This window comes from Erithacus rubecula (assembly GCF_903797595.1).
Source record: "Erithacus rubecula genome assembly, chromosome: 3".
Classification (NCBI taxonomy): domain Eukaryota; kingdom Metazoa; phylum Chordata; class Aves; order Passeriformes; family Muscicapidae; genus Erithacus; species Erithacus rubecula.
Window position 1 is genome coordinate 116,123,615 of NC_136689.1, and position 27,438 is coordinate 116,151,052.

The following is a 27,438-nucleotide window of genomic DNA, read 5'->3' on the forward strand; positions in this document are numbered from 1 at the left end:
TTAGTGGATAACCATACCATCTTATTGCTGCAACCACAGGTCTTTTTCCCACCATTTTGTTTTCTCCAGAATCAAATCTCATTTGGAAGGGGGTCATAAATACATCAGGGCAAAAGCAATGGCATCCAGTTTCTGCTCCTTTTCGCTCATCTTGCTACCACATAGGAAAAGGGGAAAAGGGTCACTGCTGCAACTACAGACAGCTCAACTTCAGGTTAGCAGCTTTCATTTTCTAACAGGCAGAGGTCCTCAAAGAACTAACCAAAACCATTTCCTTTGCAAGTACATTCTCAAGAGAGTGCTGTTAGAGTAAGATTCATGATGAACCTTTGAGTGAGACTGAGGATCACTTTGAGACAATGCACTGAACAGTCCTGGTGCTTACTACAGGTTTTTTAAACCATTATCTGGCTTGGGCAAGTTGGCAATCTTACAACTTAAACTCTTGTCACCACAGGAAAATGCCACAGTAGTGACTATTCCTTATTTCAGAATCTCCCTTTCACCAACACAGTTTGTAAAAAAATGTGCAACACCATAATCTCATCCTCATACATAACAGGCATTTATCAGATCTCACTGTCTTTGAGAAAAGGTAAATAAAAATCTGATTTAATTCTATCCTAAATTTCTAACGCTTGCTAAAGAATTAAATAATGTTTCTTATCCTCCAATACCATTTCCTAAGATATTCTTCTGAAAAGAGGCTGAGAGCTGGTGTGAGTGTATATCATGAGATAGGGACTTCACTGCTTTTAGTTCCTTCTTAGGAGGCACTTCCCAGACACATTAGGAAACAAGGTGTCGAAGGTACTTCACCTGTTTGTCAAGGATTCACAACATATATTAACAGAATCTGCTAAGTCAGTGAAAAAATTTAAATTACACACTTGATTATGGATAACAGGATTCTGCTCCCTAGTACAGTGTCACATGAGTTTCTCAGGGGCCACCAAAAGGCAATAAAAAGAAAAATGGAGTGTTAAGTTCTTCAGGTGGTCAAAAGCTTCTCCATCAGAATAAGGTATTTTCTATTCTTTTTTTCTAAAGTCTAAAGAATGGTTGAACCTTTTTAGGTCATGTTTTTGGTAAGCTTTTACTTTCTGCACAGCAATTTAAATTACAAGTACATTTTGTGGTAAAATTTTAATCTACTAAAATATAAATGTGCACAAAAGAAAAACAATTAAGCTTCATCTGCAAAATATATTAAAGCTGCCAATATAAAGTGAATACATGAAAAATTAAGCCTGTAAAAATATATAATGAAAGACATCTGGCACAAATGCCAGCCTTCACAGGCTTGTTTTGTCAGCTGTCAAATCATGGTAATATACGATGGTAAAAGGCACACTGACAGCAACATTCCTGGTATTTTAAAGAACAATCATAAAATGCATGCATCTGCATTGCTACCAAGGTACTTGAACAGGGCTGGTGGTCCACAGAAAAATATTCATGCTTAATCCTTCTCAATCTCAAATGAAACTCTGTCCCAAATTATGTCTTTTCCAACAAGGCTTTCTGAAAGAGTTACCTGGAATTATTGCATGAGTTATTACTCATGCAAGCCTTTACAGTTATTGTAAATACAGTTCCTAAGTAGCAAATGACACGAGGTCAAGGAATGCTTGCTATTCATTATATGCTTACCTTTGTCAATAAGAAAAGTATTTTAAAAACATATGCAAGAGGGGAAAAAAAATTCCTCTGAGTAATTCCCTACTTCCTTCTCGAAGAGTTAATTATTTTGGTAATTAAAATCTTGCTGATTTTAAAAAAGCAATGCTTTTCTTCTACATCAAACATGAGTTCCAGTTACACTTTGTAATTGAACACATGAAGCACTAAAACCTCAGGATGTGATCCCATTACCATCTTGTAGTCCATACAGACTAACAGGAAGTTGGAAGGAAAATGATCTTATACTGATACAGGTTTTGAACTTAATTTGTTTATGTCAATAATGATTGAGAGCAATAATTTGTAACATGGGACAAGAAAAAGTTGTCCAAGACTATGCTACCTATCTGAAGATTTTATATATCATTATAGCCATCATCTCCTGGAAACCAAAGGAGCAGTAGTAATAAGAGTTAGTCATAAAGACTCCAACCTAGCTTCCTGTTAAATATATAATCATGTTGCAAGAAAAACAGATTACTTTTAAATAACCATTCCTTAAAAAGTATGCCTGATTTTTTTCTGCTGTAGTCAGGAAGCTAAATCAGATCTGCATTTATTCACATACCAGGCACACTGGGGCATTTTACTTAAATGCTGAGGATGGTGAATGAAGAAAGTTTTCACTAGAAACGAAGGTTATTTAGTTCAGTTGTTGGGATCCTTTTAACTTGTGAAGTTAATTTTCTGCCTTGATGCTATGAAGTAGAAAAGTTTTGGTCTCTATGAAATTGACTTTCAAGACAGAAGGGAAGAGAGGTGACACTTAAGGGATAAAACTACAACTCTTGGCTTTCAAAGACACTGCAACAGGCAGTGGGACTGACTGGACTTGGTGAGTCCCACTGGAAGCTTTCCTAACAGAAGTCTCAGTAGGAAAATTTTATTAGGTGTCATTTGATAAGGTAAGTTGAAGCAAAGTCTTCCGACCACTGAAATTCATTAATAATGAAGCCTAGATTAAAACTGGCTGAAGTACAGCTGGCCCCACCAGGAGTACCAGACCTGACCAAGGGCATCTTTTACCACAGAGAAGTCTGATGTACACAAAACTGGCCAGTAACAGCTTGAGTTTGTGACACTTGCCTCTACCATGACACCAAAGAACTTTTCCCCTCAATCATGTTACTGAGTAACACTTAGTATAGACTAACTGCATAAATCTCACTGCTTTCATTCATCCAAACAGCAATTAAGCACTTAATAAAGGTTCTCACAGTGGTGTAAGTCTACAATCACTTGTGGCAAAAGATAAATACATACATATACCTTACTCTTTTCTGTAAATTTTTGTTATCATCAAGGCTATTAAAATGAAGCTTTTCACACGAGCAGTGGCTCAGTGAAATATTACTACCACTTCAAATGCTTTCTGTATAATATCAAATACCATCAAGATATTTTATCAGATTGATTATCTGAGGCTGAAAAAAACAACTTGCACCACTGACAGTCAAAATCATTATATTAGATGTGGGGAAGGACAAATGAAGGCCTATACTGATCCACTGCCAGAGAACACCATGCATTTTCTTTCTGCCCCTACCTTGAAAATCAAGAGACTCAGGGAAAAGAAAAAGGATGTTAAGACATGACATTATGGTTAATTCATAGATGAAAAATGAGACTACAACTATCAGTAGTAATTTTAATTTTTTACAATGAAAGTATCTATAATTTGCATATTTAACCTGAATTTCACAGTGTATGGAGTTCTTCACTCTTTTCTATAAAGAAAGGGAGTTGTAAATTTTTAATACATTTCAGAAGATTATATTAATATTGTACATGTGTTTTTTTGACAGATTTTGAATCACGTAAGACAGTGTCTTCCTTTAACTTACCTTCTGATTTTTAATACTAAAAGTCTTAAACCTCATAATCATTCTGCTGCATGAAAAGGTGTTTCAATCCCAGCTGACAAGCAGAGAATAAGGAGCATGGAAATTGAGCCTGACAAACATGCACTTGACCGACTTTGTGCCCTCAGCCAACCATAATTTTGCTCTCCCATAATGATTTTCTGATGCCACACAAGAGCTGTCAACAGGTAAGGTCCCTCTTTCACTAACAGGATGACAGTCTGATGACGTTATTTCTTACACCCTGTAGAAGCACAGTTCCTTTGGGGCAGAGGAAGAAAAGGGGCAAATACACACATACAATTTATCCCACAAACACACATAAACATATTTTATCTCAGTCACGATCACATGGGTTTCACTTCCTCCAGAAACCAGACTAAAAAGGACAAAGGTAGGAAAGACACATAAATACACAACTATCAGATTCATTTGTTCTCACACCTTTTTATCTCTCTCTCCTGCTCACTTCCTCAGTAATTTTTGGTAAGCCTTCGCTGTTACATTGTACGGATCATCAAAGAGAAGCTTGGGAAACATTCTGGCATCCATGTAATTCTTGTAAAAACACTAGGAAGTATAATCCTCTCAAAACAAGGATCCTAGGGAACTAGGGAAGCAGTATTTTGGCTTTTTACCAACCATTTCACAGCAAAGGTAATTAGTAAGTTACATACCATTGGAAGCAACACCAGCACAAATCCAGTTTCCCTCACTGCTTGCTCTCTCCTCTAACGATGCCAAGATCGTGACAGGCTTACTTAACATGGCTATTGTTTCCAGTTTCAAACCCTTATACTTAATTAAGTTTCAGCTCTAGATGATCTGTCTCAAATAGCCAAACAAACCAAAAATACTCCAACTCCATTACCTCACCTTTTTTCCCTCCTCGCTATAGCAACAATGCATCAGAAACACTTCAGAAGGATTTAGTTTGTGCTGAATGGCTTGGATTTGGTAAGTGCATGTGATAAGCTACTTTTGAAATAAATTACACAGCATAACATATACTTCAGTAACAGTAAGCATCCAGATTCTGGTCAGTCTCTTCATATCAAGAGAACACTATGTATCAGGAGCAAAAGAAGTGACAGAAGTCATCTGAAAAAAACAAGATGAGTAGTAAGTTGCATTTCATGCATATTCAGTACGGTCTTGCATCATCTAACAAACCAGAAGAGCTGTTCCTATGCCTCTTGCCCAAAAAGCTACTGCCTTTTGGGATCAAAAAGTATCAGATGCATGCAAACACTTTATAAGTTTTATATAATACATAATTACAGATGCCTGCACACATGTACACTCCCATCCTAAAGGAATTCCATGATTTCCATTAAAATGCTGAAAAGATTCAGAAAAGCTGAAAAGACTGAGACAGTGATCAGCATCTCAATACTCCTTTCAAGAACCAAGAGGAAATGATAACTAATGAAAAATTCCAAATATTATTAATACAGGAAAATATGTCCAGCATTGACAACCAATGCAGTCATGGAATAAACACTTCCATCTTCAGTAGCTGCTAAAACAAACACTCTTTTACAGGCTTTGACAGAGAACAGAATTCATTTCCCCTTTACAGCTGCAGTGTTTCAAAGTCAGTTAAACATCAATGTGACAGCCTTACTTGCAAGAGCTCAGACATTTACTGTATTATCTTAGCTGGACATGAGCAGAAAGCAGACTGTGAATGCAGAGAAGGCAGGGGGAAGGGAGGGAAATCAAGATTGTTTTTCTTAAACACCTTATGAAGTGTTCATCTTAGTTTTTGCCAGAGAGTTATTTTTCTTGTTCATTTATTCTGTATTTAAAGACCCAGCTAATACAAACACAGCACAGATCTGGAAGGCAAAAAGTTCACTAGGATGGAGCCTGTTAGCACAGTTACTACTGAGCTACCAACTCCTCATTCTGTGATGGTGAGCTTCTACAAATGAAACCCAGTTGATTGAGCTATTATCAATGCCTACAAATTAAACTATCTTATTTGCTGCTAGTCATCACCCTACTGATTTTCTCATTAATATCTAGAAGACACACAGTTTAGTCTCTTACCCTAATTTCTGCCATTGACTTTCCTCTAAAACCCCTACCTCTCAAGACCATTGTGAATCTCAATATATATTAATTTCACACAGAGCAACAAGCATGCTAAGCACTTAATAGTAAGCAGTTAGGAATATTGGCCAGATGTCAAACCAACCCTAACAATGGCACAGGCCACTAAATTGAGGATCATGAACAAAGATTAGACACTAAATAACTGTAGTAGCCATTTGCAAATTGAGGTACTGTGGAAACCTGGCTGCTCACATGATTATGGTCCTGTCTACTTCCAGGTGTTCAATTACATTAAATGAAATTAAAAATACATCAATACATGTTCTTACTACTGGTTTCACATGAAAGCAATTGTTGCCATTGGGGAAATGCTGTACTCACAAAGAGAAAATGTCTTATGAATTACCTACACAAACGGTTTGCTGAGTGAATAGTTCTTTCATGGCAAATGATACCTACAATACTGAAAAAGTTTTCCATTTGGATTGTGAACATATTTATCGTTTCTCTGTGCATGCTATAAGCAATCTTGAAAAAAAAAAAAAAAAAGAAAAATCTGCATTTCTTCTTTTATTCTTAGTGGTGTTTTGTACATAAATACTGAAGAAAAGGCACATCTGAAATACAGCTTGAACTATAGATCTACTGTTAAAAAATTAAATGGAGAGAAAACAGTAGCTAGCAAAACCAAAGCACTGTCACAGGAAAGAGTCTGTGTAAATTATGTTATTAAGTGGTATTCTTTTTTTCTTCTTTGAGTCGAGTCAGAATTTTAAAGAAAGCCTGAGGATTTGTGACCATATCATTTGGCAAATCATGTAACTTCATATTCAGGAAATCTCCAAATCTCAGCTAATCAGAGCTTTAGCCACCTTTCACCTTCTGAAGGGTCACTTCACAGCTAAGGGGAAGACAAATCAAGATGGACTTCATTTGTCAATAATAAAATCACTCTTCTTCACTCTTCATAGGAGCCTCAATCTCAGGATTTCTATTTCACAGTAATACTTTGAAGTTTCTGTCTGGCCATTGACTGACTCCCCATACTCCCCCTAAGACACTTTGGTTAATATTCCTCCCCTAGGGAAAACAAGGGAAGCAAAAAAAACACTCCCTAACAAAAGCTTTTTTACCTTCTCTAAGCCACCCTCTTCTCCAAAACCCCAATGAGTGACCTCCAGGGAATGCGGCCCAAGCCAGGCTCAGGAGCCTGTGACTCTGCCTACCATAGAGATGGTGTGTTTTGATTTAACTGTTTACTTGTCAAATCTTAGATTTTGGAGGGTTGCAGAAGTTTCCAGTGCTGTGCTGCTGCACTCTCCTTACTCCAGCATCACTATTTTTAGTAACCAGCAATGGGTGGCTGTAGGACCTCTCCTATCACCAGAAAGCCATCCAGCTTGAAGCAGACAAGCAGCCCAGCTTGTGCATGCTAGCAATTCTTCTGATAGAGGCTTGCAAGCCCAGCCCTGCCTGCTTCTGCGGCAACTAGCACTTCATCACATCCATTCTAATGCAGCAGACAGGTCTTTTTTTTTTTTTTCTTTTGTAAACAAACCTTTGATCGAAATACTGTAAAATAAATGTGCATCCTTTTTCTCTTTATAAACTTTATTGCACTGTGTTAGTTACATGTGTCAGCTCTAAGCACAAAAAAATTTTCGTAACCTAAAAAAATTCCCCTCCCCTACATGTGTATAAAACTGATGATTATGCTGTTTTACCTAGTATTTCCTCCTGAAATTGCAAATCCTCAGACTTGGTCAAGACTTTAATTTCCATATCAATTACTAACTTCAGAAACATGATATGAGACACTGAAATACAACTTAAAACTGATTTCAAATTGATACATATCAAACTACACCATAATAAATACAGCTGCTTTAATTTAAAAAGAGAACAAAAAATTCCCAGAAGCAACAGTAAGTAAATTCTGTTAAATATGCAATTCAAACTATGCACAGACCCAGTTACTCAAATCAGAAATCTTAAGTGAAATACAGGCACGTGGTGTGTGGCAGATTGGCAATGGAAAGTTCTGTAGGACAGGCTACACTCAGAACAGTGCTGGAGCTGAGCCCACAACTCATTTCTAAACTGATGTCAAAAAACTTTGTGAATTTTCTCAGTATAAGCAATGCACACTGCACAGCTTGTCTCCATTCAATACTCCTCATCATTAAAAATGATGCATTATGCTAAGCTTTTTATTGTCTTAATTTATATCCTATGACATCACAAACTATAGATATTTTTTAAAAATTCAATTTAACTCATTAGACAGAAATAAGCAATCTGCTGGCACATTACTAATTTTGTTACATGACTTTCAAAGGTGAAGTGTAGCTGAAAGAAAAAGTAACAGAAACATGCAACAAATTTCCAATATAAAGTAGTAAAAAGTAAAACGGTAGAGCAAATTAATTTTTAGCTGAAATCCCCTCTTTTACTCCCCCAAATTTAAGTTACTAAATAACTGCCAAATACTCCCATCATGTATGACACAGCATAAAACAGTTGAGTACTTCTATTTCAGTAACTTGCAAATTAATTTTAAATGTTTTGGCAGGATAAACTTTACATGCATAAACTTGCAAAATATACAAGCTGCTTCTTTATCTACTTATAAAAAGCAGAACTCCCTTCAGTTCCAGTCACATGAATTTAATTTCATAACCAATTTTATTATGAAAAAATACAGATTCTTCCTGTTGGGGCACAAACATTTATGCAAATAGAAGAAACACAAAATAAAAACTTGTCCACTTCACCATGTGTAAATAATACTGAAAACAAAACAAATAGTAAACCTTAATCCCAACTCCCCCAGTTAAAGAAGACATTTCCCCCTTACCCCTCAATTATATTAATCTCCAATTAAAAAGCTGATGGTCAGTAAAAAAACCAATCAAATAAAAAATAACAAAAAAAAAAAAAAAAAAAAAAACCCAAACAAAACAGAAAAAAAATTTTAAGACCTCCCCTAAAAACCCCAACCCCAAAAAAACAACAAAACCAAAACAAACAAAACAAAACCCTAATCACCACCCTACAATTTCAACCTTAAGTTAGATCTTAAAAATAAGCCCCATTCATACAAGGCCTTAGTCATCAGGTCACAATCCTGATTTAAAACAACAAATTTTCCCTTTTGCTTCCATAATAAGGTGATAGCTAGCACCTCTAGTAATTTAAAGACATCCCATTTTCCTTGAGGTTAACCAGACAGCAAATCAAATAATCCCACAGAGGATTCAGAGCAGGCTTGACCCATTACTGAAGTGTTAAATTAGAATTTCAAAGAGTAACTCCATAGTCACCCTTCACAGGGATAATTTTTAATTCTTCTCCTGTGAAATGTGAAGTTAAGTCAATACTTGGTGTTTTATCTCATAACAAAAGCAGACAAAAATACTGCTAACTCAAAACAATCTAGGTTGATTCTTGTTTAATAAAACAGCAAAAGGCCACTGCTACAATGTTTTAATAGGCAAGTTCTCTCCAGCATTTTTTTACAATTTCAGTATTATTTCACACTGGTAGAGAGAAGCAGGCATTTTATTTACATTTTATAAAATTAAATACATAAATATACTTATTTTCTCAACACAATCCACAAATGCCAATGAATCTGATTTTTGCATATGGAGAAAATAATAAGGATTGACCCCATTTTACAGCTAAGAAAATGAGGAACTTAAGCTCAAGTGATTTGTTTACTGCACTTCTGGCAAACCTGGCACTGAAGAATAAGCCCCTGGCTCTCTAGCACAAGGTCTAACTCTCTCCCTGTTGTTACCTATGCAAGTTCATCCTCATGGATATAATTATAGGGAAATTTCAATCACATGCAGGGGCAAATATTCCAAGCCCCCAAATTCTAATATATGTTCCTGCCACCTTATGTAAACTATTGGTTGAATAAAAAACAACCAAAAAAAAGTTTTCTAAGGCAAAAATATGTTTAATTTTTGTGGCCCACCCTAAGCCAGCATAAATAAATAATTTTCATGCCTCTTCAACACAACAGCAGAAATTTAGCACAGCAAGAGCCACAGAACCTGCCAATGCTATGGCCTTACAGTGGTTGGTATCATCTGTATCCTAAACAAATCAACAAGACAGAACTAAAAACTGATACTGTAACCTGTTCAAATTACAACATAGAAAAAAACCATACACAAAAGCACCACACATATATAATTATTAAAATATGCAATAAAAATTCTCATGCTGTTGCAGATATGCATGCTCACAGAAAGCCATGTTACATTAATTTATTCTCCTCCTCAAGATGTAAGTCTGTGAAAAAAATACCAGTTCCCTTTTACTGACTTCCTTCCCTGCCAGTGGTAAGCCAAATCAGTTAAAGACCAATAAAACACAATGTTGTCTTTACAATCAGCTAATGCAAGTGAAATATTAGAAGAAGCATGTTTGACCCAATATTGGAGTTTACATTTTCATTTTTCCTGTACTGCCAGTTAGCTCAAACTTTCTGCAAGAAACCTTATTTCCCTTCTCAGAATCTTGTCTCTTAAAAAAAGTCCCTACTCCCCCGAGGAAATTCTAAGGGCAGGTTCACGGTCGTCCTTTCTCAGCTTCCGCAACACAACTTGAGTAAAAATTATTTACACAAGTGTAACAGAACTGAGTACAGCTCATTTATGAACAAGTTACCACTATGCTTATACAGCAATATTTCTACAAAATCAGAAGAGAAGAACAGTCTCCAAATCATGTCAGCAGCAAGAAAAGTTACAGCATATGACCTGTCCTACCATAACACAAAGTACTCCCTTAGAAGGTTTAAATTTTTAAGAGTTCAATTCTACCATTGCCAGACACTTTATATATAGTTCCCATTTTTACTTCTCAATTGGTCTGAGATACCTAAATAGGTCTCATTTTGATGTTTCCAGGTTTGCAAAAATTCACCAGTTTTACAGGAGAAAATACCTCACACTGACCTTAGCAACAGATTTGGAAAGAAAAGATGGCACATGCAGTGGCAACCACGTGAAAGTTTAATTGTATTACATCTTTGTAGTCAAATGCATCCATTTAATTATGGACAATGATACATCTGACACAAGGAACAGAGCTGTGCCTATAATTAATTTTTTATTTCAGCCACTGAACAGGAAAAACACATATTTTAAAACTGTTACAAGTTGTGCAAATAGTCAATTCACCAGGAAAAAATGCCCTTGTTTCAGATAGCTTTCTTCATGTCGAAGTAGGGTAAGCTATTCAAAGCATTAAGAACATCCACAAGGGGATGTGATTGCTAAATATATCTGTGAATGTATACCTTAGCTTCCTTTGCAGTACCTTGTCTGAGAAGAAAACCTTATGGGTAGCAGACAAATAAATTACATCTATAAAAGTAGGCAAGAGAAGAAACTACTGTCCTTTACTGTAGGACAATGAAACAGATAGGATGTTCCCCTCCAATGTAGAAAAATCAGTTCTCTGACGAAGTATTTACACACCAATAGAAAAGCAGAGCTATTCCAGAGGCAGCAGAGCTCTGCTCAGAAACACTGAGCAGCCCAGAGACAGCAGCCATCTCCCAAGAGCCAGGAGACCCAAAAACAAACCTCTGCTCTACACCAGGAGCAGCGTGATGCCCTCCTCCATCCTGCAGGGTACCCACATCCCAGGGTTCAGAAGGCAGAGTCATGCTGCTATCCACCCTCCAGCCTCTCCCTGCTTCAGCAAAGATGGGTGTATCCCCAAAGTCCAGCCCTGCCGGTGCGTTTGCACGCACAGCTCCTGCAGTCATGCTGGGTGACGCGGGTGACACTTGGCCGCAGCTGTAAAACACTGGCAACCTGCCTGTCCCCAGCTTGGCACAATGGGGAGAGGCAGGGCCACCCTGGGCCCAGGAGCAGCCAGGGAGTGAGATCAGGGGCCAGAAGCAGGGAGCCATCTGACCCATCAGCTGTCCCTCTGCCCAGGACACAGGCTGTGTCACGGAGATGGTGGCCCCGCACCCTGCAGCAGCCCCCGCTCAGAGCTGCACCTATAGCCACACAGGTGGCTCTCCTGTGGCTTCCTGACTGTCAAGTCTTACTGTGACTCTAGCCCTGAAATCCAAAACTTTGCATTTCAGAATTTCCTAAGTGAGCCATTTCTGATTAGCAGGGACTTTTTACCCCTTCCTCAATGAAGCTACTTATGAAATTCCAGCCAACTCATTAACAGCTTTAAGCTACCCAAACATAAATTTTCAGTAAGCAATTCCCCCTCAAAATACACACACACACAAGTAAGTCTAACTCTCTAGAAAGAGTCTTACAACCATGGATAAAATTGTCCTGACACAAAACATGGGACTATCCCAAAGCATTATGAGATTGTATCAGAAGACCACAAAACAATTTTCCTGGAAGCTGGGGGCGGAAGGAAATAGCTCAGAAACTGAATGATGAAGCAAATAAGAGGACGAGTAAGTGAGAGGCAACTTTGATAAGTACTGTTACTGGAATCAAGTTCAGCAGCAGCAGGCTGTTAGGGTTTTTTTTTTCCTCTTTAAGTGCCCACAGTACCTAAAACAGGACCAGAGCACCATATGCATGGTTCCATGTCTATATTCAAAAATAAATACATACTATTGTGAAACATATGTACTATATACAAAGAATATTTGGCACTAATCAACTAAGGCTGAAAATTAATAGAACAAATCTATTTAACCAATGTGGCACATAGCCTGTGATCTATAGCAGTGGTGGTACATGGTTGGGGAGAGACAGTGGTGGAATAGCAGGTGATATATAAGATGGCCTGGTTTGAGGTAGTTTTGAGTTTGGGAGAAGGATAATGAGAAGTAAAATAAAACCTTAGAAACACCTTCTCCTCACCCCTCCTTCCTTCCCAGCTCTCCCTTCTTCCCCATCAGTGCAGGAAGAGAGGAAATGGGGATTATGATCAGGACATCACCCATTGTCTTGTCACTACTCAGGAAGAGAAGTCCTTCCCCTGCTCCAACATGGGGTCCCTCCCATGGGAGACAGCTCTCCATGAACTTCTCTAAAAGTGAGCTCATCTCAAGCCTCTACAGCTCTCTCTGAACTGCTGCAATCTGAGTCCATCCCATGGGCAACAGCTGTCCCCAAACAGCTGCAGTGTGGCTCTTCCATGGGGTACAGTGCTTCAAGGACAGGCTGTTCCCCTCTGGGTCCTCCATAAGGTCACCAGTCCTACCAAAAACCTGCCCTAGCATGGGCTCCTCTCTCCACAGATCTGCAGGTCCCTGCCAGGACTCTGCTCCAGCACGGGCCTCCCACAGGATCACAGCCTCCTCTCAGGCATCCACCTGCTGCAGTGTGGGCTCCTCCACAGGCTGCAGGCAGATCTCTGCATCCCCACGGACCTTCATGTGCTGCAGAGCTGCTTCAGCATGGCCATCACCACAGGCTGCAGAGGAATCCCAGCTCTGGTGCCTGCAGTACCTCCTGCCCCTCCTTCTGCACTGACCTTGGTGTCTGCACACTTGTTCCTCTCACATATTCCCACCCTGCTCTTCTCTGCCCAATTACAACTGTGCAAGGACTGTTTTTTTCTTCTTCATTGTTATCTCAGAGGCATTACCACCATTCCTAATTAGTCCAGCCTTGACCAGCTCCACTGCCAGGGATTGGCTCTGCTGGACAAGGATGAAGCTTCTGGAAGTTTCTCAGAGAATCTACCCATTACCAAAGCTTGGCCATGCAAATCCAATACAGCTGATCAAGAGCCTAGAACTTGGATATTGACAAAAGAGTAATCTCATGAGGAAGGAAATACTAAAATCACAGTCAGGGACAAGGAATATTTTAAACATTAGTAGTCATGCATCAGCTCCATGTGCCATCAGCTGCAGGTAAACCCCATTCCACCACAGGATACATTCTGGAAGTTACATACTGTAACTCAAGACAGAAAAAGTTTTACATGAGTCTGTTCAGCAGGACTAAGCAATAAAAACACAGTTAACCAGGATCTGTGAAGAGAAGCCAAGCAAAAAACCACAACTGAAAACTGAAAGGCCATAAAAATTAACTCAAGTGAAATTTCATGTGTTGGCCACCTACTTTTAAAGAAATGTTGATGGTTTTATCCTATTTTAAATACTATTAAACTGTGTCACCACACAGTAGTTTCAAACTCACAATCTGAAGAAAGAAATGTAGGGGATATCTCACTCTCTTCAAGCAGTAAAATAAGTACCTAGAGATTGAAGGACAAAGGAATCCGAGGCAAAAAGGGATCTTCAATTCTATGTTTTACTCAAAAGGATAATGTTTTAAAGTTTAAGTGAGAACATTCAAATATAAGTTAAGAAAAACATGCTGAAAAAAAACATGAAAAGAACATTTTAATTTCTTCTGACACTACTATAGCTTCCCTCAAGGAAAAACCAAATTGCAACAGAACTATAAAACTAATTCTTTTCTCAATTCTAATTTTAAATATTCCTAGTTTGCCTATTGTTGTCATTTGAAAAATACAGAGTTTGGTGTATAGAGAACGCTGTAGTTTATTGATTTGGGAGTACTGAAGGAAGAAAAGTACTGATAATGAAAAAAAGGCAAGAATCTGGACCATAAAAACAGATGTTGGAATAGGAGAACAGAGTATATTCATTTATCATGGCCACAGCTGCAAGTAAGAGTTTTAGCAACACATTTACACAGTGGCAAATATGTGTACAGAAGAGGGTCAGTACACTTTTTTGGTTGTAGTGAGATGACTAGAGGAGCTTTCTGTAACATATTTGAATAGTTAGAACTCTGCACAATGCTACTGTAATACTCACCAATATTTCTAAATCATTTTCATAATACTGAACGTCTGTGACTGATCTAGGACCTTTCATCTGAATTTTTCAACATCCAACGTTTGTTTTAAAAAGAAAACCTGCAATTTCTTGCCAGTCCAGTTAATATAAAAGCAAATTAATCACAGAGAAACACATTGTGCAACACTTTTTATTATAATCATCTACAAATTTCCTTACCATTACAGGAGATAAGTTTTCTGAGCCTAACATCCCCACACTGTGGTATTAGAAAAATTCACCCACTTTAATGTACACAAATATCCATGAACCTCAAAGTATTGTTCTATAATGCTGTCAAATAAACAGACTACTGGAATCCAATTTCCAGAAAGCCAAGGCAAAATCTACTGGCCTTCATCTGAAATACCAGTGTCATTTTCAAGCCCTGTATTTAATTAATACTATTTACTGTCAAGAGCCAGGCTGTGTAAATATTTCACTCTTCCCAATTCAGGGACTAAAGGCAGGCCCAGAGGAAAATCTGCCCAAGTAAATGCATCTCATCTTCTTTGATGATGCAAGTGCTCAGTTGTCCTGTTCTTGACCCCTCCAGAATTCCTAGGCTCCAATACTGGTGATACAATGTCATCAATCTATATATAAAATATACATTGATTTTCCACGGATGATAATGACAGCTATTTCTTCTGCTAATGCTAATACAGTATAACTTTGTCCATATAAAAAGGTTCCTATCAAGGTAAGAAATGAAAAATCTTAGCAAAGTCCATTACAAAGTCAAAACCAATATTTAAGAAGTGAATAAAATCAAGTTAGCAATCCCATTTCCTAAGTATTTTTTATTTATCTCACTGAAACTGCAATGTTCAAAATAATCTTCCAGGATATAACTACATACAAAAGGCAAGCTTCAATCAATTGAATGAGCATTTTCAACAGTCCTGGATATATATTAAGTTTGGTTCCATCAATGCAGCAAGAAGTTCACTGACAGAGCACTCCATTTAAATCCATTTACAGTAGTTAATGAGTTTTACATATATAAGAATAGTTTAATCCAGCTTTACAATGAATTTGAACATTGTGGCCTTAAAACTACAAAAATACTTTAAAAGACTTCTACTACTAACAAATCTAGTTCTGCTAGTTGCAAGCACAAGATTTCTCTCTGCAGTGCTCTAGATTTTCATAAAAATTTAAGGAAAGAAATGCAATATACTACATTTGCGTAAATTTCAACTTTTCCACAAAATAATGTTTTTCATAAACTCCCAGTTCCAATTTTAGGAGAAAAAAGCTTTTATGGTGCAATTGCATAAATCTCAATAGATGCTCATTTCCTAATACTTCAGTTCTCATTGTACCACCCATACAGAACTTCACTCTCAGATTAGGAGTATCATTTTAACATTGATTACATTAAATTCACCATAATCAAGCATCCACTTTTACAAGCATCTTCATAAGCAATTCATGTTAACTAATGTCACTACTGAACAGCAGTGACTGAACACAGAATAATCTCACCACATTTCATGCAAAACACAACTCCATGGTTTTGAGGTCTAGCAATGAAAACACAATCCCTTTATTTATCACAAACTAATTCAATATAGATTAAATATCCCTCACATAGAAGGCCAGATTCATTAAAGATTACATACACACACCTGTATTTTATTTCAGAAACACAGCTTCTGTGGGAATTAGGGTGCTCTGAACTGACTCCAGAGTTCTAGGTAAGCACCACTGCAGCCCTGCTCTGCAAGCTCACAGAAGTGAACTCTGCCCTATTCAGATTTGGTACTTGGAATCTACTGTAAGTTCCTCATTTGCATCCTTAAATTAATACCCAAGGCTCTTAAAACTTGTTTCAGTATAAAGCAGTTTTATTTTCAGCATTGCACTTTATTTTCTGACAGCATTCCCTTTCCACAAACATGTATTAGGAGAGCACAGTCAAAAATGAGACATTTGTCAGAATTTTCTGTATCTACTACAGCTGTAAACAACAAGCACTATAACTCAGAATAAATACACACACAAATATTTTCTATCACACTTGACACTAACTACAACACAAACGACAATGAAATCACTACAAAGTTAGATGGAAACAGACTCTCCAGATCAAGAGTGACAGAAAACTGAGATTTCTCTAATCTATGTTCTTTTTGCTGAGAAATGTTCCTTACAAAGCAAACCACTTCACGATAAAAGGAGAAACAGATTTTAAAAAAATGTTTACTGACTGGTAACCTTTAGACTGGAAATTAAAACAGGTTTTTTATCTGTTTGGGTTTTTTTGCAAGTCTAAACTTATCATCATTCTAATTGCAACTCCTTTTTTGTCAGCACACAGCAGCTTGCTTCCTACTACCTCAACTAGCATGAAAAATAGGCCAAAATAAGCTTTAACTAGTATCTTTATTTTCCAAAAAACTTGATACAGTGGTAGACAAGCTGAATGTGCACAATTTCAGTCAGAGTCGTGGCAGTCTCACAGCATAGTCAAAACCAACATCTATAATTCCACAAACAACACTAGTCAAAAGCCAAGGTCAGGATTTCTTAAATGACACTCCAACTGATGTGTAAAATGACATTCCAACACCAGTATAATTTCAGATGGGTATACTGGTTAAAATAAACAGCTACAGCTCTTTGATCTTGCAACAGAGAAGTTGAACATGCAGGTATGTCAAATAAAAGGACTGCAACTCCGGACACTCAAAATCAATAGAAAAATTTCCAAGGATTCAATGGAACCAAAATTTTAAACTATTCCTTAGCTTATGGAACCTACTTTTGATGAACTGTCTATATAGGAACACAGAGATAACAACACACTTTAAAACAAAAGGATATTTTGAGTGAAAACTACCTCTGCTTCATCTTTGCCCTGTACATCCTTTCATGACAGCCATTTTTACTGCTGGTGACTTATTCTTCAAAGTCATCACCAAGACTTCATATACAAATATTCATGTCATATTTGTTCTTATTAAAGGTTTTAAACTTCCTAAAGACAGCAACTGTGTTTTGGTCAGCATCTGTAAAGTTAACAGACTATTTTCTATCACTATCAACCAAATCTACAGTTCGGAGTAGAATGCAGCAACACTAAGAAATTACAGGGTTTTTTTCCCTCCACATAAATTAATTAGGAAAAAAACAAGCAATTATATGGAAATTGCTTTTTATTTTAATATTTCCCTAATGCATTTGGTTTTTCAATAGAAAATTAAAATTGAGACAACTGAAAACAAACATACTATGAACTTGACAACAGAATTTCATGTTCTTTATAGAGAATCCTGTCAGTGACATTTTTCTCTTTATTACAAATATCTAACTCATTCTGAGTGCTATTCACGAGGAAAACAGTATTTTAGAGTCTTTGTATTTTTTTCTTTTTTTTTTTCATTTACAAAAGCAGATCATTGAGAAAACCTGCACAAGCATATTATGATTATGCAGTCCAGATAAGTAGTGTAAATAAATAACAATTAATATGGTGTAAGTAATAAGTGCAAATAAGTAATAACATCTTTGTGGCTAAGCATTTTCAAGTTAATATAAAACAAAAACAAATTATTAACCAGAATTATAAACTTCATTGAACAGAATTAACTCTAGAGTGTCTTATCTGGACTGAAAAGGGAAAAGACAGAAAAAAGCACTGGAAAACTGCTTAACCTGTTTCCTCATTCACTGATGCTAGAAAATTAGGAAAGTTAAAATAAAAGCATTTTGAGTTTGCAAAAACTGCTGAACATAATTAACAAAAGAGGAAATGATACTTTATGTGGGCATACATAATTTTACCCATATTTGGTTGGCATTTTATAAACAGTCATCCCCCAAACAACTAAAAACTCTTTCAGCAGGCTCATTTCCCACCTCTATATTTAGTGTACAAGCCTCAAAAATACATATTTCTGACCTTAATAAGTCACTCTACGTGTTAAAAGACAACATTTATTCATGAATACACTGAAAAGGTTCTCACATAAAATCTCAAATGCATATTTGTTGTAAAAGATTTATACTGAGTGAATATACCAATATATCAAACATACCTAAAATAAAACCACAGCATTTATATTCTACTTACTTTCACTGCACTACCAAACTATTATTAGTCTGCATTTAAACAATCCGCAGGGGTCTCTTTCTCTAATTCTCAGTGGTATTATCCCTTCTTGAGAGCAGAGTTAAACAGGCACAGCACTGCCTGATGGAGTCATCAGACAGTAATTCTTGAGCAACAAGCAGTTTAAGTCATCAGTGTCATTATACCAATTTCAACCCTCAATTTAAGTAATTTATTAGTGCACAGAGTTGGATGGAAAAGCTTGTATTATTTCATATTCAACCTTTGCCATAAGAGAGACCATAATCAGCACATCTGAAAAATGTCAATTCCTTAGTTACAGTATAAAATATCAAACTTAATGAGAAAGGCTGAAAGGATCAACAGGTGATATTCTTTCCAAGCAGAAAGTTCCATTCCTGGTCCTGGCACCAAAGCAAGGACCCTCTGCTCCCATAACCAGTCTCACCATTATTTGCAAAGTTTCTAAAATGCTAGTATTTCCACTCAGGGTACAGTATCCCATGTTACTTAAAACCAAGGTTTCTTCTGCTTCACAATCAATTTAAGACATCTCGTATCAAACTCCCCAGTGAAGAAGATAAAAGTGCAACACAATCCAATTAAATGCAATAGGATATAGACAACTCACCACAACTCAGCGATGCAGACAATGATTTCTAGGAGCTGTGTATGCAGGGGGCCTCACTACTCAGATACATCTCAAGCATGCTAGGAACAAATTTGAGAAAAAAATATTAGTAAGGGATTTTTTTGGGGTTCTTTTTTTTTTTTTTTGGAGATGGACATAGAAAAACAAAAATATGATGTTTAGCCCATTGCTGTTTTAAGCATAACACAGTGAGGGAAACACAAACTTTGCAGAGCATTATCTGGTTTTCCAGACATAACTACAACCTCCTTCCAGTTGCACAATCACTCCAGTCACACAACTTCCTTTCTACCTGCTGCCTACTGCAAATTCTCAGTGATAGCAGCTAAAATGTTTACATTAACTTACACAGTACGCAGCCTCTATTTCCACTAAAGAATCTGTGAGAACTCTGAAAGTGCTTGGTTCCTTTTTTGGTTGACTGCTTGATTTGATAGCACTTTAGTTTCAAATCTCTAAAAAGGAGAAACTACTGTAATTTCAACCATTATTATAAGTTGCATGTACAGAAGCATGTTTCTTCTCTCAGCCTCCACTTAAAATACTCCTGACCCAAGTGACAAGCATCAGTGAACAGAAAGCCTTTCACTCTTATGGAGTCCCATAAAGCAGTAAAAAGTCCCATACAACAGAGGCCATACATTGCACAGCAAAATAATTTCTTCAAAGGAGAAGGAGTGTGCCACTGCCCACAGAAATATTATACTTGATTTTCTGTTTGCAGGTCAAATTGCACTTTATGTCAAATGTATCCAAGCAAACTACCAAAGAAGAGTTTTCTTTTTTCCTATTCTGACAAACAAAAAGGCAGAACATAAAGCAAATGAGAAAGCAAATAAAATGATACATGACAAGAGTCATCAGCAACAAAATCCAACACACAGTAATTATGCCTCAAGAGTAAGAGAATTTAGAATCAACATCTCTCTTTGTCATTTCTGCCATCTTACAGAAACCTTCTCTAAACAAACTCTGCACAAGTTCCTTCAGTCACACACAGGATACCACAACAGTAACAGACTATTTAGGGGCACCACTAACAAAGAAGTATTCTTATATAAAATATACACACAGAAGATAAGACTACATTATTTCCTTGGGAATGTCCAAAAAGCACACAGGCTCTGTGGATCACAAACTCAAGGCTTTGAGTAGGTCCTGTTGACAGAAAAAAACATCTTGTCTTGAAATAAAATTTTAAGTAAACTGCTAGCTTTTTTGGCATTTGAGAGAAACACCACAGAGAAGTCACAGTCTCAGCAGCAGATGGGGGCTGCAGCCCCAGCCTACGGTGGGGAGACCTCTTCCCCCAAGGAGCAGTAAACAGGAAACTGCCTGTGCAAACAGGAGCATTTCCCACTCATCTCCTGCCTTTTACCTGCTGTGCACCACTGAACGAGTACTCTACTACCATTCTGTTTCTTGACAACTGATGTGGCTGCTCACTTCTATTTTCCTGCTGTTTTTCCCTATTTTTGCATCGCACTTCCTGGTCTCTGTGGCCTCCAATACAGCCACTCAAGGAGCCAGTACACAAGCCATGTGGCTCCTGATCATTACAATAGTGTCCACAAGACCACACTGGAAAGGACAAGTTTTGCTGATTTTCATATGTTCTGTTCATAAAACGTTTAACAATAATATTGTCTGAAAACAAAGACAATGCATTACAGCCTCACAGTAGAAGCACTACTTTTGAAACACAAAAACATGACTAACAAGCTCCCTCTTCCCAAAAAAACCTCTTGAATTACAAAGCAACTAGCAACAGGCTCATGTACCTGAATAGATCTATTATCTAGTATATTTCCGATATGTTTCTCTAACTAAACTAGACTGTCAGTGAAGAAGTGAGGAACACGAAGTTATGGACAATCAAATTATCTGTCAGTCCTTTGCCTTCCCTTCTCAAGCCCATTCTGGAGGCTGAAGAAAAGCAAGCCAACTACTACCTATGCCTATGCAAATTTACTCCCAATCCCACAGGAATCAGGAGCTTCTAGGGATGACCCCCAGTACTCAAAGGGAAACTATTCCTGCATGCAGCCGAGTCTCACAGTGGCATAACTCTGTTAACAGTGGTGCACAAAGGCCCATATGAAGAGCAGGTCACTGCCTTGAACAACACACAAATTATCAACATTACCTACCATATAAAAATGGAATACACCACAGCCACACCTGCCATTTTCCACCACCATCCAATCCTCCATCCCACAAAGAGTAAAAGAAAACTGTTTTAAAGGTCAAAAAACCTCAACTAAAAACAACTGATATGGAACAGAATACCACACTGTCTTCTGACTTCAGAATGCTTGACATCTTTATTTTCATTTGTGCACAGTCACTTTGTTCCTTTCTGGTCTCTATTCCTGGTTCCTAAGATGTGTTTCCCTCCCTGGCCCATAAAAACCTCCTTGTGAACAAAACACACATCAATGCTACAAACTATAGTTAAGCTGAAAGGGAGTGAGAACTGCCACTTTCAGACATACTTGGAAGAGTTCATCCACAGCATGCAAGCTCAGTGAGCATGAACTTGGTGAGCTCAGTGAGGCTTTTCTCATCTACATCCAGTCTTCAGGTTCCATCATTCCTAAACTAAGAAGAAAATGAGCCACAAATGATCTCACCATCATGCAGTTATCACTAGCTTCACACAGAACTGTGGCAAGAAAATATTTTGAGGCCTCATGAAAAATTCAGTATCTTTGTTTCAAAGTAACGCTTAAAAAAATCCAGCAAAACAAGCAGAAGTATGTTTGCACTGCAAATGCCAACAAAAATTGGCAAGCAATTAAAATAAAAACCTTTAAACTATGCTATTAGAGTTACATTTTATAGCCTGTAAAGTATCAACAAGTAAATTTTTTTTTTTTTTTGCACCCAAGATAATGACAACAATTCTTCTGGACTCATTTAAAGAAAATAGTACATTTCTAGCTCTAAATTTTAATTTTGGAAAAAATACAAAGATTTAGACTGGAAGAAGAGCTTTTCTCCTTGAGAATGTAATTGAAAACGGGAATTTATTTATTTATTTCTATACATTCAATATTCCTTCACAAAGAATCTATTTCAGAAAATGGATAGAACAGGACAAAGACATTGTTCGTGTATCTGGGGACCAAGATATAAATCTGAGTGAGAATAGCAAGTGAAATTAGTTGGCAATAATCACGTGTATTTCTCAGAATATGTAAGCAATTGGTCAGCAAGTCCTGACAGTAATTTTGAAACAGTAAAGAGAAAGGGTTGAAGAGCTACTTTGTAGCTCAAAGCAGTGTAAGCAGAAGGAAGAAAAATAATCTCCACTGTAGCCCCGATGATACGTGGAACTCTCAGATCACAAGTCTTAAAACTTACGCCCTTGGGTTTTCTTAGGGTTTGGCTTGCATTGGGTTTTTGGATTTTTTATTAATTTCTAGTTCCATCACACAGGCATATGATGAATTTCTAAGTTCATAAAAATATGTGCAATAAAAGTGTCAGTACATACCCTCAAATTTATTCATAGGCAGACTTTCCTCTATTCTCAAGAAGTTTTCTTTTTAAACGCAGTATAGTATCTCCTACATAATCCATGAGGTACAAATAGGTGACAAACTGCATTGTTTTTAATTGGAGTGATTTTCTTCAAAATCCATGGGCCAGGCTCATTAGAGATCAATACTGACAGCAATGAAAAACTAAAGCTGTTCACACACAGATGAATTACAGCATAGGCAGAGTAAGAGTAAAATTCCATAATAATTCTGACTTAACAAGCAAAATGTTCTTTCACTTTCCATGTCCATTCTTCAATCCCAGGCTTCTCCACTGAGGCAGCCAATAAAGCAGCCAATTGTGATATGCCCACTATAAATCCTACCCAAGAGCAACAATATGTCTTACATAGCTCACTAAAAAAGCATCAAAATAGCAACTCTCAGTCAACACTACAGCAGATATATGTTCTCACTATGTCCCCTCATAGAAGCTCATGTGATCCACACTACCTAAGATTCATGGATAAATCAACACATTCAGTAGATATTTTAATTAATTTGTCGTCTATACTCTCTGCCCATTCATTAATCCAATAAAGGTTTCCATATAATGGGGACCATTCTAGCAAGATACAAGTTCTCCTTTCCAAACAGAAAAGAACTTCTTGCAGTCTAAAAACAAAGAGAAAAATGCAAATAGGATTTACTGAGGACACTGCATCTTAGCTGCAAAAAGCAAATGCGCATTCCAAAGAGGGTTCTGAAGCTAACTAAATAATAGCAGCACACTCACAGAAAGAGTGAGAATTACTATCAGTTGTAACTGCTAAAATGAGACCAAAGGAAAAATAATATCTGTCAGTAACTGTATTAATGGGAGATTGTTATGGAAGCCATTTAAGGAAATGCAAGACTTGGAGTAGCATAATGATGAAGCTGCAGAAGAAAAAAATGTGCATATTGTTAATATGTTGTGGTATAGCTTCAGACATTTAAATTAATGAACCAATTTCAAACTTCAAGATGTCAAGCACTCCAATGACGATACATTTTCCATAGGAATTGTTTCCATTATATATCCATAAAACTCTTAAATAAAATTTCCATTAGTCTTTAATTTGAATAACGTGCAATTTCCACAAAAAAAAAATTGAAAAATCATAAACAGTTACAAAACGCAGTACAGCAAATCTACCACATTCAACATCTATTTTTCAAACTACTCATCAACTCAAAATAATTGTATAAATCAGCAGAAGTATTCCAGATGCTCAGGAAAGGCTGCTCTAGGTAATAGGTAAATGCAGGACTGAATGAAAGAAAATTAATTTCTTCCACTCATTTTTCCATCATATAAATGCTATCTCTAAATATTCACAACACTGACAAAATTGCTTTGTCTTGAAACTGTCTAAAAAATTCCCTGGGTTTTTTGTCTTTTTTTTTTTTTCCTAATTCTGTATCCTAAATTGATTAAACTATACAACCTGTCATTTTTCATGTCAGATTTCAACTTGGTATGTTTTGAAAAGGCTACGCTACTGAATCATTAAAATAGGGAGTGTTTGCATAATGTAAATACTGCTGACAAACTACTAACTGTAGAACTGGTAAGATGCCTTTGTATGTAACCACTGATGGAATATTAGAAATTATTCTTACTCCTCAAAGCTACCATTTCAGCAATATCTATGGCTGTTTAAAATGCTATTCCAACACAGAGCAGGAATCCTGGCAACTGTATTTTATTCCCTGAAATCGCAAAATATTTTCAAAATATTATCTATAATAAATACGTGAAATATATGTTATCTCAGCTCCATTATCCTGACGGGTAAAAGCCAAAGAATACTTCTGTAAGGTTTAAATTCCCAAGAGAAGAAGAGCTCAGATCCTGTCTGCAAGCACACAATGGAATCACAGCTGACGATGCACATCTTTTTCTGGATGTCTCCATATGCTCAGGAGGGTTTTTTCCCCTCCTCTCCCTCCCTGTTTCTCCCTCTCCGCCTCCCTTGCTCCCAACATTACATCGAAGAATTTGTCATTATCTGCTGCCAGAAGTATAAGAATGTTTTAACAACTAACCAAAATAAAGTAGTGCAGTGAACTTCACCTCATTTAAAAATAAAAATAGGGGATCCTGCCAGAGTAGCTGTCTGTAACTAAGTTAACTAACAGCAGAAAATGGGTGGATGAATGGATGCTGTTATATGCCTTCTATAAAGTCATTATCTATGTTACTCTGTTCTTAGTTTAAAATGCTGTGTCACACAGCAGAGTATATACAGTAACAACACATTTAACCTCTGACCTCTAAAGCCAAACAGGGACTTAAATGAATATTGAGCATTTTAATGCCTATCAGAATACTGAAGAAATGTGTGGAATTTGTTAAATATACCTACTTGCACGCAAACTGCATTGTTTAGAGAGGCCAGCCACAGCAAATACGTGCAAAGAACTGAACATGGTAAGAACAGTTGTAGTTCAGTGCTCCCTTTCTCCAATGCAAATCTATCAGTGCTCGGCAGACAAAGAGAGTTACGTTTGTATTTAAATTTGGTAACAGTCTTTGGTTCGTCTTTTTCTTTCAAATGAACTGACAGCATCCTCAAGGCTTAGACCTCTTAAGCCCCTGCAATTCTGGTGTCAGGTGCTAGAGAAACTCCAGCTGAGAGCAGAAGCCCAGATTTTGCCAATGAGACGGTGACATCAGCAACAAAGGCAAGGAGCAGAAGACAGTGGGCATTGTAGCAGCAGCTGGCTCGCTCACTGACTTTGTTCTCCCTGCTGCAAAATCTGGGCTCCCTGCAGATGGGCTAGCTCTTACTGGTTTTTTGGAGGTCGGAGGGAAAAGTTGGGAATGCCAACACTACAGACGGTTTACATGCCTCTTTCAACAGAGCCTTTCAGCTTTCTAATGAGCAAGCTACACCCTAGATGATTACAAAAACATAAACATTATTCTTAAGTAATTCATTTTTACTTCAGTTTCAGTTTAATGCAATGCACTACAGTATATGTGAATAAATCCCTTGTATTTTCTAGTTTCCACCAGAAATAACCTATATTTTCTCTCTCAAATAACACAAATCCAGTTAAAAAACTTTAACTGATTCCAAAAGTACCATTCTTGATGGCAATAAAGTATTCCTTCCTCAAACATCTTGAGTTTCAAATTTAGCACTGACACCACCAGGACACACAACGAGGAATTTTACACACTTAGTAAAGAAGTGCCTTCAGACATTGCAGAGATACTGAAGAACCACATCACACATGGATTTTCTCCCTAGTGAAGACCACAAGCCTGAGAAAATAAAAAGTTGAGAAACCTTAGGTTTTATGTGAAATAAGAAGAGTACCATGACTAAAAAGATGAGGTGATTGCAGCACATTTGACATGCATTTATTGCATAATGTCCATCAAGATAAAAACATATTAAAAATAATGTGATTCTTCAAAACACTATGTGATGTTAAAAAAGATGAACCCTTCTTCTTAAAGTTGTACTCAATGTTTTTGAGGGTTGAGTCCATGGCAAAGTATTTTCTTCAAGACTGCAGATAATCAAGATTTCCTATGAACATTAATCTTCTCACACTTACAGATTAACAATTTGGGGGCAGTTAACAACTTTCCTTATCTTGTATGACACAACAGAGCCAACTTCTATGTCCAGTCCCCAAAGAGCCTTTACCACAAATGCAAAAGTAAGGGATACAAATGCATGAGTGTCCATACACGCCTGCTTACATGCCCGTATGTGGAAATATGTGCAAACCTGGTATATCCTATTTGTGACACCACTGCTGAAATAAACAAGTGTTCTGGAAAAAAGCAGGAGGCACCAAGTGTGATAAAACAACCAGTTTCCTTCCACACTAAGCTGTGTTTAAATAAACAAGATCTCTGCTTTGGGGCATAATAGTTTCGGTATGGCATTAAAAATTATATACAACATGGTCATTTCTCAGAGAGCATCCAACACAGTGGGCAGGCAGCTCCCTTCCCTTGGGCAGGGACAGAGGATTACCCCATGAGAGGAGCCCACCAGGTGGCCCAACACTGCCACTGGGTTGTAAGCAGCCAGGAAATTAACTGACTAGTGTTGTTTTCATAGTTCAGTACATTAAAAAAAAAAACAACAACAACCAAAGGGATAAAATCCAAATGACTGCCTTCAGCCACAATGGCAGAACAACAACGAAAGAAATGCTTTAAGTACAAAGACTGGCAGTCTTAAATGCTTACTTATTTACAGTGGCAATAGAGCTCTGCTGTAACTGCCATAGTCAGGCACTATATGCTTAGCTTAAATTATACTTAAACATTATGGGTTGAGTTCTAAAGCCTATTCACCTGCTTCTTTCTCTGAGGGAAGAAAAAAAATGGAAAAAAGAAAAAAAGAAATATAAAAACAATTTATTATTATCGAACAAGCAGGCTGATCTCCTTTCACAAGGAGACTCTCCCGGCTGAATTACCAGTATATTTATACAGTGTCCCACATACACACGCTTCAGACCGAAGTATACAGGCTAACTCAAACTAAGTATATATGAAGATATACAGATATCACGACTTCCCGGTGACTACCAGCAACCTCCTTGCCTTTATTTTTTTATTTCCCTCCCCTCCACCTTTTTCTGCCAGGCTCTCGGGTGGATTTCCCACAAACTACACGGCTCGAATGCCCCCTCGAGCAGGAGCCGCGTGCGGTCCCCGAGCCGGGGGAACGCTCAGGCCCACGCGGCGGCGAAGGAGCGAGGGGCGG

At 37.3% G+C, this 27,438-nt stretch overlaps 1 protein-coding gene and 1 long non-coding RNA gene across 7 annotated transcripts in view; one reads left to right on the plus strand and one right to left on the minus strand.

Annotated features, from left to right (window-relative positions):
• Window positions 1-27,438, plus strand: part of LOC306799014 — a 604,175-nt gene that overhangs the window by 514,169 nt on the left and 62,568 nt on the right. The window lies entirely within an intron of this gene.
• The window catches only part of NCOA2 (nuclear receptor coactivator 2), a 187,229-nt gene that overhangs the window by 158,161 nt on the left and 1,630 nt on the right, over window positions 1-27,438 (minus strand). For 3 of the 6 annotated variants that reach the window (XM_079299492.1, XM_079299489.1, XM_079299491.1), the window contains exon 2: window positions 19,149-19,228. The exons of 1 other annotated variant lie outside the window; for it this stretch is intronic. The gene's annotated coding sequence lies outside the window, so the exon portion shown is untranslated. The remainder of the gene's footprint in view (window positions 1-19,148; window positions 19,229-27,438) is intronic. 2 more of the 6 variants (XM_079299493.1, XM_079299490.1) reach the window with 1 other exon arrangement.